The sequence below is a fragment of the Somniosus microcephalus genome, chromosome 10 (genome assembly GCF_052327205.1).
Source record: "Somniosus microcephalus isolate GS21.2 chromosome 10, FLI_Smic_1.0, whole genome shotgun sequence".
Classification (NCBI taxonomy): domain Eukaryota; kingdom Metazoa; phylum Chordata; class Chondrichthyes; order Squaliformes; family Somniosidae; genus Somniosus; species Somniosus microcephalus.
Genome location: NC_140996.1, coordinates 203,282,241 through 203,293,515, shown reverse-complemented (window position 1 = coordinate 203,293,515; position 11,275 = coordinate 203,282,241). Strand labels below are relative to the sequence as shown.

Sequence of the window (11,275 nt, the reverse complement as noted above, 5' to 3'; positions counted from 1 at the left end):
AAGGCAAATGGTATGTTGGCCTTCGTAGCGAGAGGGTTCGAGTACAGGAACAAGGATGTCTTGCTGCAGTTGTACAAGGCCTTGGTGAGACCACATCTTGGGTATTGTGTGCAGTTTTGGTCGCCGTATCTAAGGAAGGATGTTCTTGCCATGGAGGGAGTGCAGTGAAGATTCACCAGACTGATACCTGGGATGGCAGGAATGACGTATGAGGAGAGATTGGGTCGATTGGGCTTATATTCGCTGGAGCTTAGAAGAATGAGAGGGGATCTCATTGAAACTTATAACATTCTAACAGGACTAGACAGACTAGATGCAGGAAGGATGTTCCCAATGGCCGAGGAGTCCAGAAGCAGGGGTCACAGTCTAAGGATAAGGGGTAAGCCATTGTGGAAATATGATTTTGCCCTTACTAGTGCATGATGGGATACTTGACATCTAATGTATTTTTGTAGCATTGCCTGTGGACTAAAACCAAGTCAGCAGCAACTAACGTAATCTTCTGACCTATTGCAATTAAGTTAATCACAACCTGCCAGAACAATACATTGCAGAACTATTGGGTAACCGCACTGCTAATGACATCTGGCCAAAGAATGAAAACAATTCTGTTAAAGGTCAATCTCGCTTCTCTTTATACATGATCATATTGAACTTGTGTTCTTCACTGTATAAATATGATAATCAGACATGAGTGAGCAAATCATTTTTTGGTAACAAGATTCAAACAAAACCTCCTGACAGAATATAATTAACTAACTTTGTCTGAAGACATTTCTGTCCTGCTGACCTTTTGATTGTCCTTGTTTAAACTCTTAATGTGTTTAAGATGATACAATACCATTACACGTGATCTATGGAACGCTTGCTTGTTTGAGTGTATAAATATGTTGCATTTGCTGATGTCCTTTAGAGATGTTGGCCTAGCCTTTGTCCAGGCAGCTCTCTCCTTGTATACACTTGTATGCAAGTAAAATAAAGCTTTGCTTATCTGACGGTACAGTTTGTTTCAGAGTCTTACTCGGAGTCGAGACTTCGACAGTATTTCTTGGAGGTTCCACCGAGATCGCTTGCTGTACCGGTGAGTAAACGGACGAAGACACGGTATCTTTCTGGGAACGAATCCTAACTGGCCAGTTATAAATGGCATTAGCCACCAAAGGGATTCCCTCTCAGTCTGAAAACTAGTGTCTTCTGTTTGCTATTGGCTACAGTACTGCGATCAGTTGAGACTCATTTTTCCAGGGTTGAGTTGTCATTTTTGTAATTATTTCCTCTTTCAGTCTATCAGAAAAGGAGACGATTTCGGAAACCTGAGCCCTGAAGTAGACCGACCAGATAAGACACGGTAAAGTCGGGTGATCCCGGACTAAGAAAGGTACCAAGGGTAAAAGGAAAAGCGCTAGAAGTTTGATACTGCAGTGGGGGTGGGTCCCCCGGAGATTAAGTTGAGACTATAGTAGGGGGTGGGTCCCCCGGAGATTAAGAAGCCGGAGAGAGAGTCTTGCGGCAGAAGGCAGGAGACCTTCAGAGATAGTAGGGGGTGGGTCCCCCGGAGATTAAGAAGCCGAAGAGAGAGTCTTGCGGCAGAAGGCAGGAGACCTTCAGAGATTTCATTAAAGTATAAGGACTCAGTTCTGCAGTGGCGAATAACACAGACTGAGAATTGTCTATTGTTCAGTATATAGTATAAGATTTTAATGAGTTACCTAATTTGTTTACCTGTGTGGTCTGTCGCGTTAGTTATTATTAGTCTTGTTATTGTTAGTACGTGTTTCTTTTCATCTCTTACAGCAACTTGGTTGCAAAATCGCAAAAACTTGGTTGCAAAATCGCAAAGGGGAAACGGGTTATTGCGATCCAGAGAAATTACACCTAGTTGAGACTAACCAACAGGAAAGTCCCAATTAAGTAAAAAAAAGGGTGCCAAATCTAGTAAAATCCCAGAGAAAGGCACCCCTGCTTGTTATATTTTTCAAAACTGCGGTCAAGTTTCAATCAATGACCTGCCAAGGTGGTCCAGATGGACCCGAAATGGGAAATACCCATTTCCACCAGATGGCACCTTTAACATAGACAGAATTACCTGTCTCGAGGAATGCCTCATAAAAACAAAGGGACCCAACTAGAAAAGGAAAAAAAGAAGTAAATTGGTCAGCCTTCTCAGATTGGAAAAAGGAAGCAGAGAGGCGACGCGAACGAAGTATAGAAGTTAGTAAACATAATAAAAAGAGGGATGAGATTAATCAGGAACAGAATAAACAACAAAAAGTTAAACAAATCAGGGTTGGCAGGGTCCACAAAATTTATCCGGAAACAGAAATACCCAAGCCCAGGTTCACACTCGTCCACAGACTAATTGGACAACTAGCAATCCCTGGGGAAATCAAAGTGGCCCAAACGAACAGTTTGGACAAAATCCAAATTGTTCAGCATGACGTTACTTAGAGCCCACCCCAGACATTGCCCAGGAACAACAAGCTGTGGTACAATTGCCTGCAGTATCATTAAATTCTAAAGAGCCATTTATAAATTTAAATATGAATGGAACACAAGTTCCATTTTTTGGTAGACACTGGAGCAACTAATTCGGTCTTGACTAAACAATATGCAGTAGGAACACCTTGTACCAATCAATGTCAAGTGTGTAGGACTTTCAGGAACAACCCAGACTATGGTATGGCCCACTCCATTGGATGTACAGATAAAAGACTTTCATGAACAGCATGCATTCTTATTATCTGAAGACGTTCCCATCAACTTATTAGGAAGAGATTTGTTGTGTAAAATGAAAGCAGTGATATCATGTACGGAAAAAGGACTGAAGGTACATGTTCCAACTGACAGATGCGGGATGTACCCATTGCAGGTCCACAATTCTCCTATTTTGTATTGTTGGACTAATCATGATGACAACCTCAGTAAACAATTACTGATGGCTGTGGGAGCATTGCAGTATGTTACAAGATCAGTATCAGAATACCAGAAGCAGTTTAATTTGGGACATTGGCATGATAAATTGCACTGTATAGCCTATTATGACAAAACGGGAGAAGACCTAGAAGTGGCAATTAATTACAAGCCCTTTTCTGCATCAGAAATATTCACTTAAAATCCGAAGAATTTTAATTGGGCAAGAAGGAATAGCGTCACCAATCTTGTTGACCCAAACAGCATGGGAATTATTCAGGGTAAAAGACTCTAAGCCACACTGTACACTAGCAGTGGCGCATGAATTCAAATCTTCTGATCTAGGACAGATGGTCCTACGCCTATCAAAAGCTGCAGTTCAACAGGAGTGGAGAATAAGCCAGGGTTGGTTCAAGACCTAAGAGCAGTTAACAAGTCTGTTCTCCCTGCCTACCCGGTGGTCCCAAACCCAGCCACTATCCTGACCAGTATACCTCCTAATTCAAGGTATTATACGGTCATTGATCTCTGCTCAGCCTTCTTCAGCATTCCTATTCACCAAGATTCCCAGTTCCTGTTTGCCTTCACGTTCAAAGGAACCCAATACACATGGACCAGGCTGCCACAAGGCTATACAGAAAGCTCAACTATCTTTTCGCAGTGCCTCAAACATGATTTACAGGACATTGTCTTAACCAATGGGTCAACCCTCATACAGTACGTAGACGACCTGCTAATTGCATCACCTACCCAAGAGGCATTGTGAATCAGTGACTCAGCTTATCACTAAGCCTCGTATAGACATTGTAGAAACTCCTCTGGACAATAGCGATTTTATATTTTATGTGGATGGATCAGCCCTCAGAGACGAAAAGGGCTCGCCAAAAAGTGCATATGCCATTTCCGATGATCATTCAATTATCGAAGTATGCTCACTACCATCTTTCTTTTCAGCACGACAAGCAGAACTGTTTGCCGTTACAAGAGCATGTATTTTAGCTACAGGAAAATCAGTGAATATTTATATTGACTCTCGGTATGCATTTGGAGTCACTCATAATTATGGTCAAATTTGGAAACTTAGAGGATTCCTGACTTCATCAGGATCTACAGTTAAAAATGCTGAACAAATTGATAACCTTTTAAAGGCTCTCCAGTGTCCTACAAAAATTGCTGTTATTAAATGCAAAGCACATACAGGCAATCAAGACCAGGCTTCTTTGGGCAATGATAGGGCGGATCGAGCAGCTAAGGCTGCTGCTCTATCTGATACAGGGTCACAAGTGTCTGCATATGTTCTTAGAAATCAAGATCCAGACAATCCCCCACCCACAATTGATGACGTTTTGGCCTATCAATTACAGGCCAGTCCGGACGAAGTGTTAGCTTGGGTGAATGATTCTTGTTTTAAAACACCTGAAGGAGTATGGGTCTACCATGACGGCCGCATGGTGGCTCCCAAGTCAATACTCCCATGGATTGCCTGATGTGTTCACATGCAGGCAAAGGGGGGATGGCAGACTATATCACACAAACTTGGTATTCACCAGGCATTGACAATTACAAAACAAATTAGTGAACAATGCATTACCTGCCAAACAATGAACCCAGGTAAAATGGAAAAGGTACAGGCTGCCTCCCACCCAAATCCAACAGGACCCTTTGTACATTTACAGATGGATTTTATTGAATTACCGGTATGTTTAGGATTTAAGTATGTATTAGTTATTGTAGATGTGTTTTCACGATGGATTGAAGCCTTTCCATGTAAAAAAAAAATGATGCAGTTACTGTTGCAAAATGTTTGTTAAAAGAAATTGTACCACGATTTGGTATACCTGTGTGGTAAACCACTGTTATTGTTGCTCACCGTTGTTGTTGCTGTTGCACACTGTTGTATCTATGCATGCCTCAGCTGGCTCCGCCCCTGGCTCCACCCACACGCCCAGGTATAAAGCTGACTGCTCTGCAGCCCCCTGCCTTCTTGGAAACCAGTCAACCACGAGAGGCATGCTCTGTTCTTTGTTAATAAAAGCCTTTTAGTTACTCTCCTAACTCTCCGTCTTTTATGAGTAATTGATAGCGCATCAATTTTATTAACAAAAACAAAATGTCGGCACCAAACGCTGAGCAGCAGGCGCTGCAGCAAATGACGGCACCAAACGCTGAGCAGCAGGCGCTGCTGCATGCCCTCAGACCAACATGCCTGGACCTAGACCCTCAAGGGGCGGGTTCGTCTACCAAGTTCGCACAATGGCTGCGTTGCTTCGAAGCTTACCTGGAAGCCTCAGCCGTGACACTAGATGGAAACAAACTAAAAATCCTGGCCTCCAAGGTGGGCCACCAAGTCTACACGCTCATCCAGGACGCGACTACCTACGCGGCGGCTATCGATCTGCTAAAAGGACAATACACACGCCCGGTAAATACGGTTTATGCCAGACACCTCCTGAGATCCCGCAAACAGCAGTCCGGGGAATCAGTGGAGGCATTCCTACGGGCACTACAGATACTCGGCTGAGCCTGCGATTGTAAAAAGGTATCGGCCGCGACACACACGGAGGGACTTATCCGAGATGCTTTCGTTGCGGGCCTCAAGTCCGACTACTCCCGGCAGAGACTGTTGGAGAAGGGCGAAATCGACCTGAAGAAGGCAGTGTCCCTCGCGCTCTCGCTAGACGCGGCCCACCGGAATATGGACGCATTCTCCCCTAACCGCTCCGCACCGTGGACGCCGCAACCTTGGGTCATGGGACCGCCACCCCCGGCACCAACTGCTGCAGCGATGTCCAAGGGCCCGAAATGTTACTTTTGTGGCCAGGCAAAACACCACAGAGCACGCTGCCCGGCGAAAAACGCTACCTGCTCTGGCTGTGGGAAGAAAGGACACTACGTCAGCGCCTGCAAAGGTAAAACCACTAACACCAGCAGCGCCGCGTGTGAACCGTGGGGGTAGCCATCTTGTCCGCCATCTTGGACACCTCCAGCCGCGTGGGGATCGGGATCATGGGCGCAGCCATTTTGTCCGCCATCTTGGACGCCTCCAACTCCAATCGCGGGTGACCCGGACTCAACCACCGCCTCGTCTGACGACCACAGCGACTCGCTCGACCATACGCTGGCCTCCGTGACGCTGGACCAATCTCTCCCTCACCAACTGTCCAAGTCCACGATGGACATTACGGTAAACGGCCGCGCCACTACCTGCCTTTTCGACAGCGGGAGCACGGAGAGCTTTATCCACCCCGACACGGTGCGCAGTTACTCTCTCCCGGTCCTGCCAACGCGCCATCGGATCTCTATGGCTTCCAAATCCCATTTAGCAGACGTCGGTGGCTACTGTGTAGTGACCCTTTCAGTAAGGGGCACAGAATACAAAAATTTTAAACTTCTTGTCCTGCCCCATCTCTGCGCTGCCGTTCTACTGGGGTTGGATTTTCAGTGCCACCTTAAAAGTGTCACATTAGCGTACGGCGGACCCCTCCCCCCACTTACAGTCTGCAGCCAGCAGCTTTTAAATCGCCCGCCGCGCACCATTTGCAGCCTCTCCACGCTTAAAGTCTCCCCCCTTGTTCGCTAACCTCACCCGCGACTGTAAGCCCATCGCTACCAAAAGCAGGCGGTACAGTGCCGGGGATAGGAGCTTCATTAAATCCGAAGTAGCAAGACTCCTGAAGGAAGGGATTATTGAGGGTAGCACTAGCCCATGGCGAGCACAAGTGGTGGTAGTGAAGACTGGCAAAAAACAGCACCTAGTTATTGACTACAGCCAGACGATCAATCGTTACACCCAGTTAGATGCATACCCACTCCCCCGCATATCTGACATGGTCAATCAGATAGCACAATACCGGGTGTTCTCGACGATTGATCTGAAGTCGGCATACCACCAGCTCCCCATCAGGGCTGAGGACTGCCAGTACACAGCTTTTGAAGCTGACGGTCGTCTCTACCACTTCCTCCGAGTCCCCTTCGGCGTCACCAACGGGGTTTCGCTCTTCCAAAGGGAGATGGACCGAATGGTTGACCAGAACGCGCTGCAGGCCACCTTCCCCTATCTAGACAACGTCACCATCTGCGGCCACGACCAGCAGGACCATGACGTTAACCTAGAGAAATTCCTCCGTACGGCCCAGCGGCTGAATCTAACATACAACAAGGACAAATGTATGTTTCGCACCACGCGCCTCGCCATTCTTGGCTGCGTAGTGGAGAACGGAGTCATCGGCCCCGACCCCGACAGAATGCGCCCCCTTATGGAGCTCCCCCTCCCCCACTGCCAAAAAGCACTGAAGAGATGCCTAGGGTTTTTCTCTTACTATGCTCAGTGGGTGCCCAACTATGCGGACAAAGCCAGACCCCTCATCAAGTCCGCCTCCTTCCCCCTGACAGCAGAGGCAGGTGCAGCCTTCACTCTCATAAAAAGAGATATTGCGAAGGCCACAATGCACGCAGTGGATGAGTCCATCCCATTCCAAGTGGAGAGCGACGCATCCGACTTCGCCCAGCTGCAACCCTTAACCAGGCGGGGAGACCCGTGGCCTTTTTCTCAAGGACCCTCCAGGGCCCCGAGATTTGACACTCCTCTGTCGAAAAGGAGGCCCAGGCCATTGTGGAAGCGGTGCGACATTGGAGGCATTACCTGGCCGGAAAACGATTTACCCTGCTCACTGACCAGCGTTCAGTGGCTTTTATGTTTAATAATAAGCAGAGGGGCAAAATCAAGAACGACAAGATCTTGAGGTGGAGAATTGAACTCTCCACCTACAATTACGATATCTTGTACCGGCCCGGGAAACTCAATGAGCCCCCAGATGCCCTATCATCTAACGCGCAGGTTGATAGACTGCAGACCCTCCACAATGACCTCTGCCACCCGGGGGTCACCAGGTTCTTCCATTTCATCAAATCCCGTAACCTGCCCTACTCCATCGAGGAGGTCAGGACCATGACCAGGAACTGCCAAATCTGTGCCGAGTGCAAACCGCATTTTTATAGGCCAGACAGAGCAAGCCTGATCAAGGCCACTCGCCCCTTCGAGCGCCTGAGCGTCGATTTTAAAGGGCCCCTCCCCTCCTCTGACCACAACGTGTACTTCCTCAACATAATTGATGAGTACTCCCGTTTCCCGTTTGCCATCCCTTGCCCAGACATGACCAGTACCACGGTCATTAAATGTCTGAATGACCTTTTCGCCTTGTTCGGCTTCCCTAGCTATATCCATAACGACCGGGGCTCATCCTTTATGAGCGACGAACTCCGTCAGTACCTGCTCACGAGAGGTATTGCTACAAGCAGAACCACCAGCTACAACCCCCAGGGGAACGGCCAGGTGGAAAGAGAGAACGCGACGGTTTGGAAGGCCGTCCTCTTAAACTTAAAATCTAAGGGCCTTCCGACCTCTCGCTGGCAGGAGGTCCTCCCTGCGGCGCTCCACTCCATTCGGTCACTGCTTTGTACGGCCACCAATGCCACCCCCAATGAAAAAATGTTCACTTTCCCCAGGAAGTCCACATCGGGGACGTCGCTACCGACATGGCTGACGTCTCCAGGACCCGTCCTACTGCGGAAGCACGCGAGGTCCCATAAAACGGACCCCCTGGTCGAGAGGGTGAGCCTCCTCCACGCCAACCCCCAGTATGCTTACGTGGCGTACCCGGACGGGCGGGAGGACACAGTCTCCATACGAGACCTCGCACCTTCGGGTGCCCCTGAAACACTACCATTGCCATCCACCACTACCCACAACCCAACCCCTGTAGACGGCATGCCGCAGCCCCAGGACCCGTCATTGACCACCCAACCACTCAATGAGACGCCAGATTCAACGTTGGATGCTGCACCATCACCGCCGCCACCACGTCGATCAGGACGGCATACAAGGCCACCTGATAGACTTACTTACACGAACCTTTAGTACACTTCACCCCGCCGGACTCAAATTTAAACAAGGGGTGAATGTGGTAAACCACTGTTATTGTTGTTCACCGTTGTTGTTGTTGTTGCACACTGTTGTATCTATGCATGCCTCAGCTGGCTCCGCCCCTGGCTCCACCCACACACCCAGGTATAAAGGTGACTGCTCTGCAGCCCCCTGCCTTCTTAGAAACCAGTCAACCACGAGAGGCATGCTCTGTTCTTTGTTAATAAAAGCCTTTTAGTTACTCTCCTAACTCTCCGTCTTTTATGAGTAATTGATAGCGCATCAACCTGCACAACTTTCAAGTGACAATGGATCACATTTTACTGGGACAGTTGCGCGAGAAATGTGTAAGGCTTTACAGATCAACCAACACTTCTACTGCAGCTATCATCCACAGTCAGCGGGACTGGTAGAAAAATATAATGGTATGCTGAAAAATAAACTTTCCAAACTCTGCAGCGAGACAGGACTTAAATGGGTCGAACTGTTACCCTTGGCATTGATGGTAAGGCGATCAGCAACAAACAGAACGACGGGACTGTCACCACGTGACGTCGTCATGGGACGACCTCAGAGACTGCCATTTTCTGCACCCTTCACTGCCAAGCAGATGGTCATTCACAAGATGGATGAACATATGTTGAATTATTGCATTGCCTTAACTAAGTGTATTTCCAGTTTCCACCAACAGGTCAAGCAAGCCCAGGTTGAACCAGCTGAAGGAAGGTGCCATAACCTAGAACCAGGAGACAACGTATACGTGAAAGTATTCAAGAGAAAAGTATTCAAGAGAAAGAACGGTCTCCAACCCAGATTCGAAGGTCCGTACCAAATACTCCTAGCAACTAATACTGCTGTAAAGGTGAAAGAGAGACCAACATGGATCCACGCTTCCCACTGCAAAAGAGCTCCAGAAAACAAGGAAAAGGAATCACCAACCCCATCAGTAAATGGAACTGGACATTAGGACTATGTTTCCTTGGGACACTTATAATACCTGCAATGCCCGAATTGTATATAAATACATTTTTGTATATGGCATACACGTACGCAACAACGGTAAGCGCTTCCAGCTGTTGGGTTTGTGCCCATGTTCCCATACATAGTAAAGGGGGAATTCCATTAAGACCTATCCCCTTCAATGAGTCAGAGATGATGGAATGGATTTTACGCCAAAATGGGAGTATTACCAAGTATGAGTTAAATGGTCCCAAAAAGATTATAGTAGATGAAGACTGGCAAAGGCATTGGACCTCAGCAGGGTACGATTTGGACACCCTCAAAGGATGGTATCAGCCTAAGTATGACCATGCTAAACAGCTCCCCTCCCTGGTCCTCACCAATACATCTGGGATAGGGAGACCAGTAAGCTCATTGTGCCTGGATAAGAGTAAGAGTAGAGGACCAAGCGTTGGCCACAGTTATTATGCAGAACCAGTTAAAGTAATGATGCAGGTACAGATCAAGGACCTATTTGATGGAGAAGGAAAGATTAAATGCAATCTTGCTAGACTAGGTTGTCCTTGATAAGGACAAAAGGAGGGAATGTGGAAATATGATTTTGCCCTTACTAGTGCATGATGGGATACTTGACATCTAATGTATTTTTGTACCATTGCCTGTGGACTAAAACCAAGTCAGCAGCAACTAACGTAATCTTCTGACCTATTGCAATTAAGTTAATCACAACCTGCCAGAACAATACATTGCAGAACTATTGGGTAACCGCACTGCTAATGACATCTGGCCAAAGAATGAAAACAATTCTGTTAAAGGTCAATCTCGTTTCTCTTTATACATGATCATATTGAACTTGTGTTCTTCGCTGTATAAATATGATAATCAGACATGAGTGAGCAAATCATTTTTTGGTAACAAGATTCAAACAAAACCTCCTGACAGAATATAATTAACTAACTTTGTCTGAAGACATTTCTGTCCTGCTGACCTTTTGATTGTCCTTGTTTAAACTCTTAATGTGTTTAAGATGATACAATACCATTACATGTGATCTATGGAACGCTTGCTTGTTTGAGTGTATAAATATGTTGCATTTGCTGATGTCCTTTAGAGATGTTGGCCTAGCCTTTGTCCAGGCAGCTCTCTCCTTGTATACACTTGTATGCAAGTAAAATAAAGCTTTGCTTATCTGACGGTACAATTTGTTTCAGAGTCTTACTCGGAGTCGAGACTTCGAAACCATTTAGGACTGAGATGAGGAGGAATTTCTTCACCCAGAGAGTGGTGAACCTGTGGAATTCTCTACCACAGAAGGTAAGAGCCCATGGAATCCAGGGTGCCTTGGCACATTGGATACAAAACTGGCTTAGTGGCAGAAGGCAGAGGGTGATGGTCGAAGGTTGTTTTTGTGACTGGAAGCCTGTGGCCAGTGGGGTACCACAGGGATCGGTGCTGGGTCCCTTGCTGTTTGTGGTCTACATT

At 47.0% G+C, this 11,275-nt stretch overlaps 1 long non-coding RNA gene across 1 annotated transcript; it reads left to right on the top strand.

The window, feature by feature from the left end:
- Positions 1 to 436: 436 nt before the first annotated feature.
- LOC147112010 (uncharacterized) lies at positions 437 to 10,994 on the top strand. The gene is made up of 3 exons (XR_015079796.1): positions 437 to 1,081; positions 1,284 to 1,378; positions 9,512 to 10,994. It is a non-coding gene; the product is annotated as an uncharacterized LOC147112010 (long non-coding RNA).
- The last annotated feature ends 281 nt before the right edge of the window (positions 10,995 to 11,275 follow it).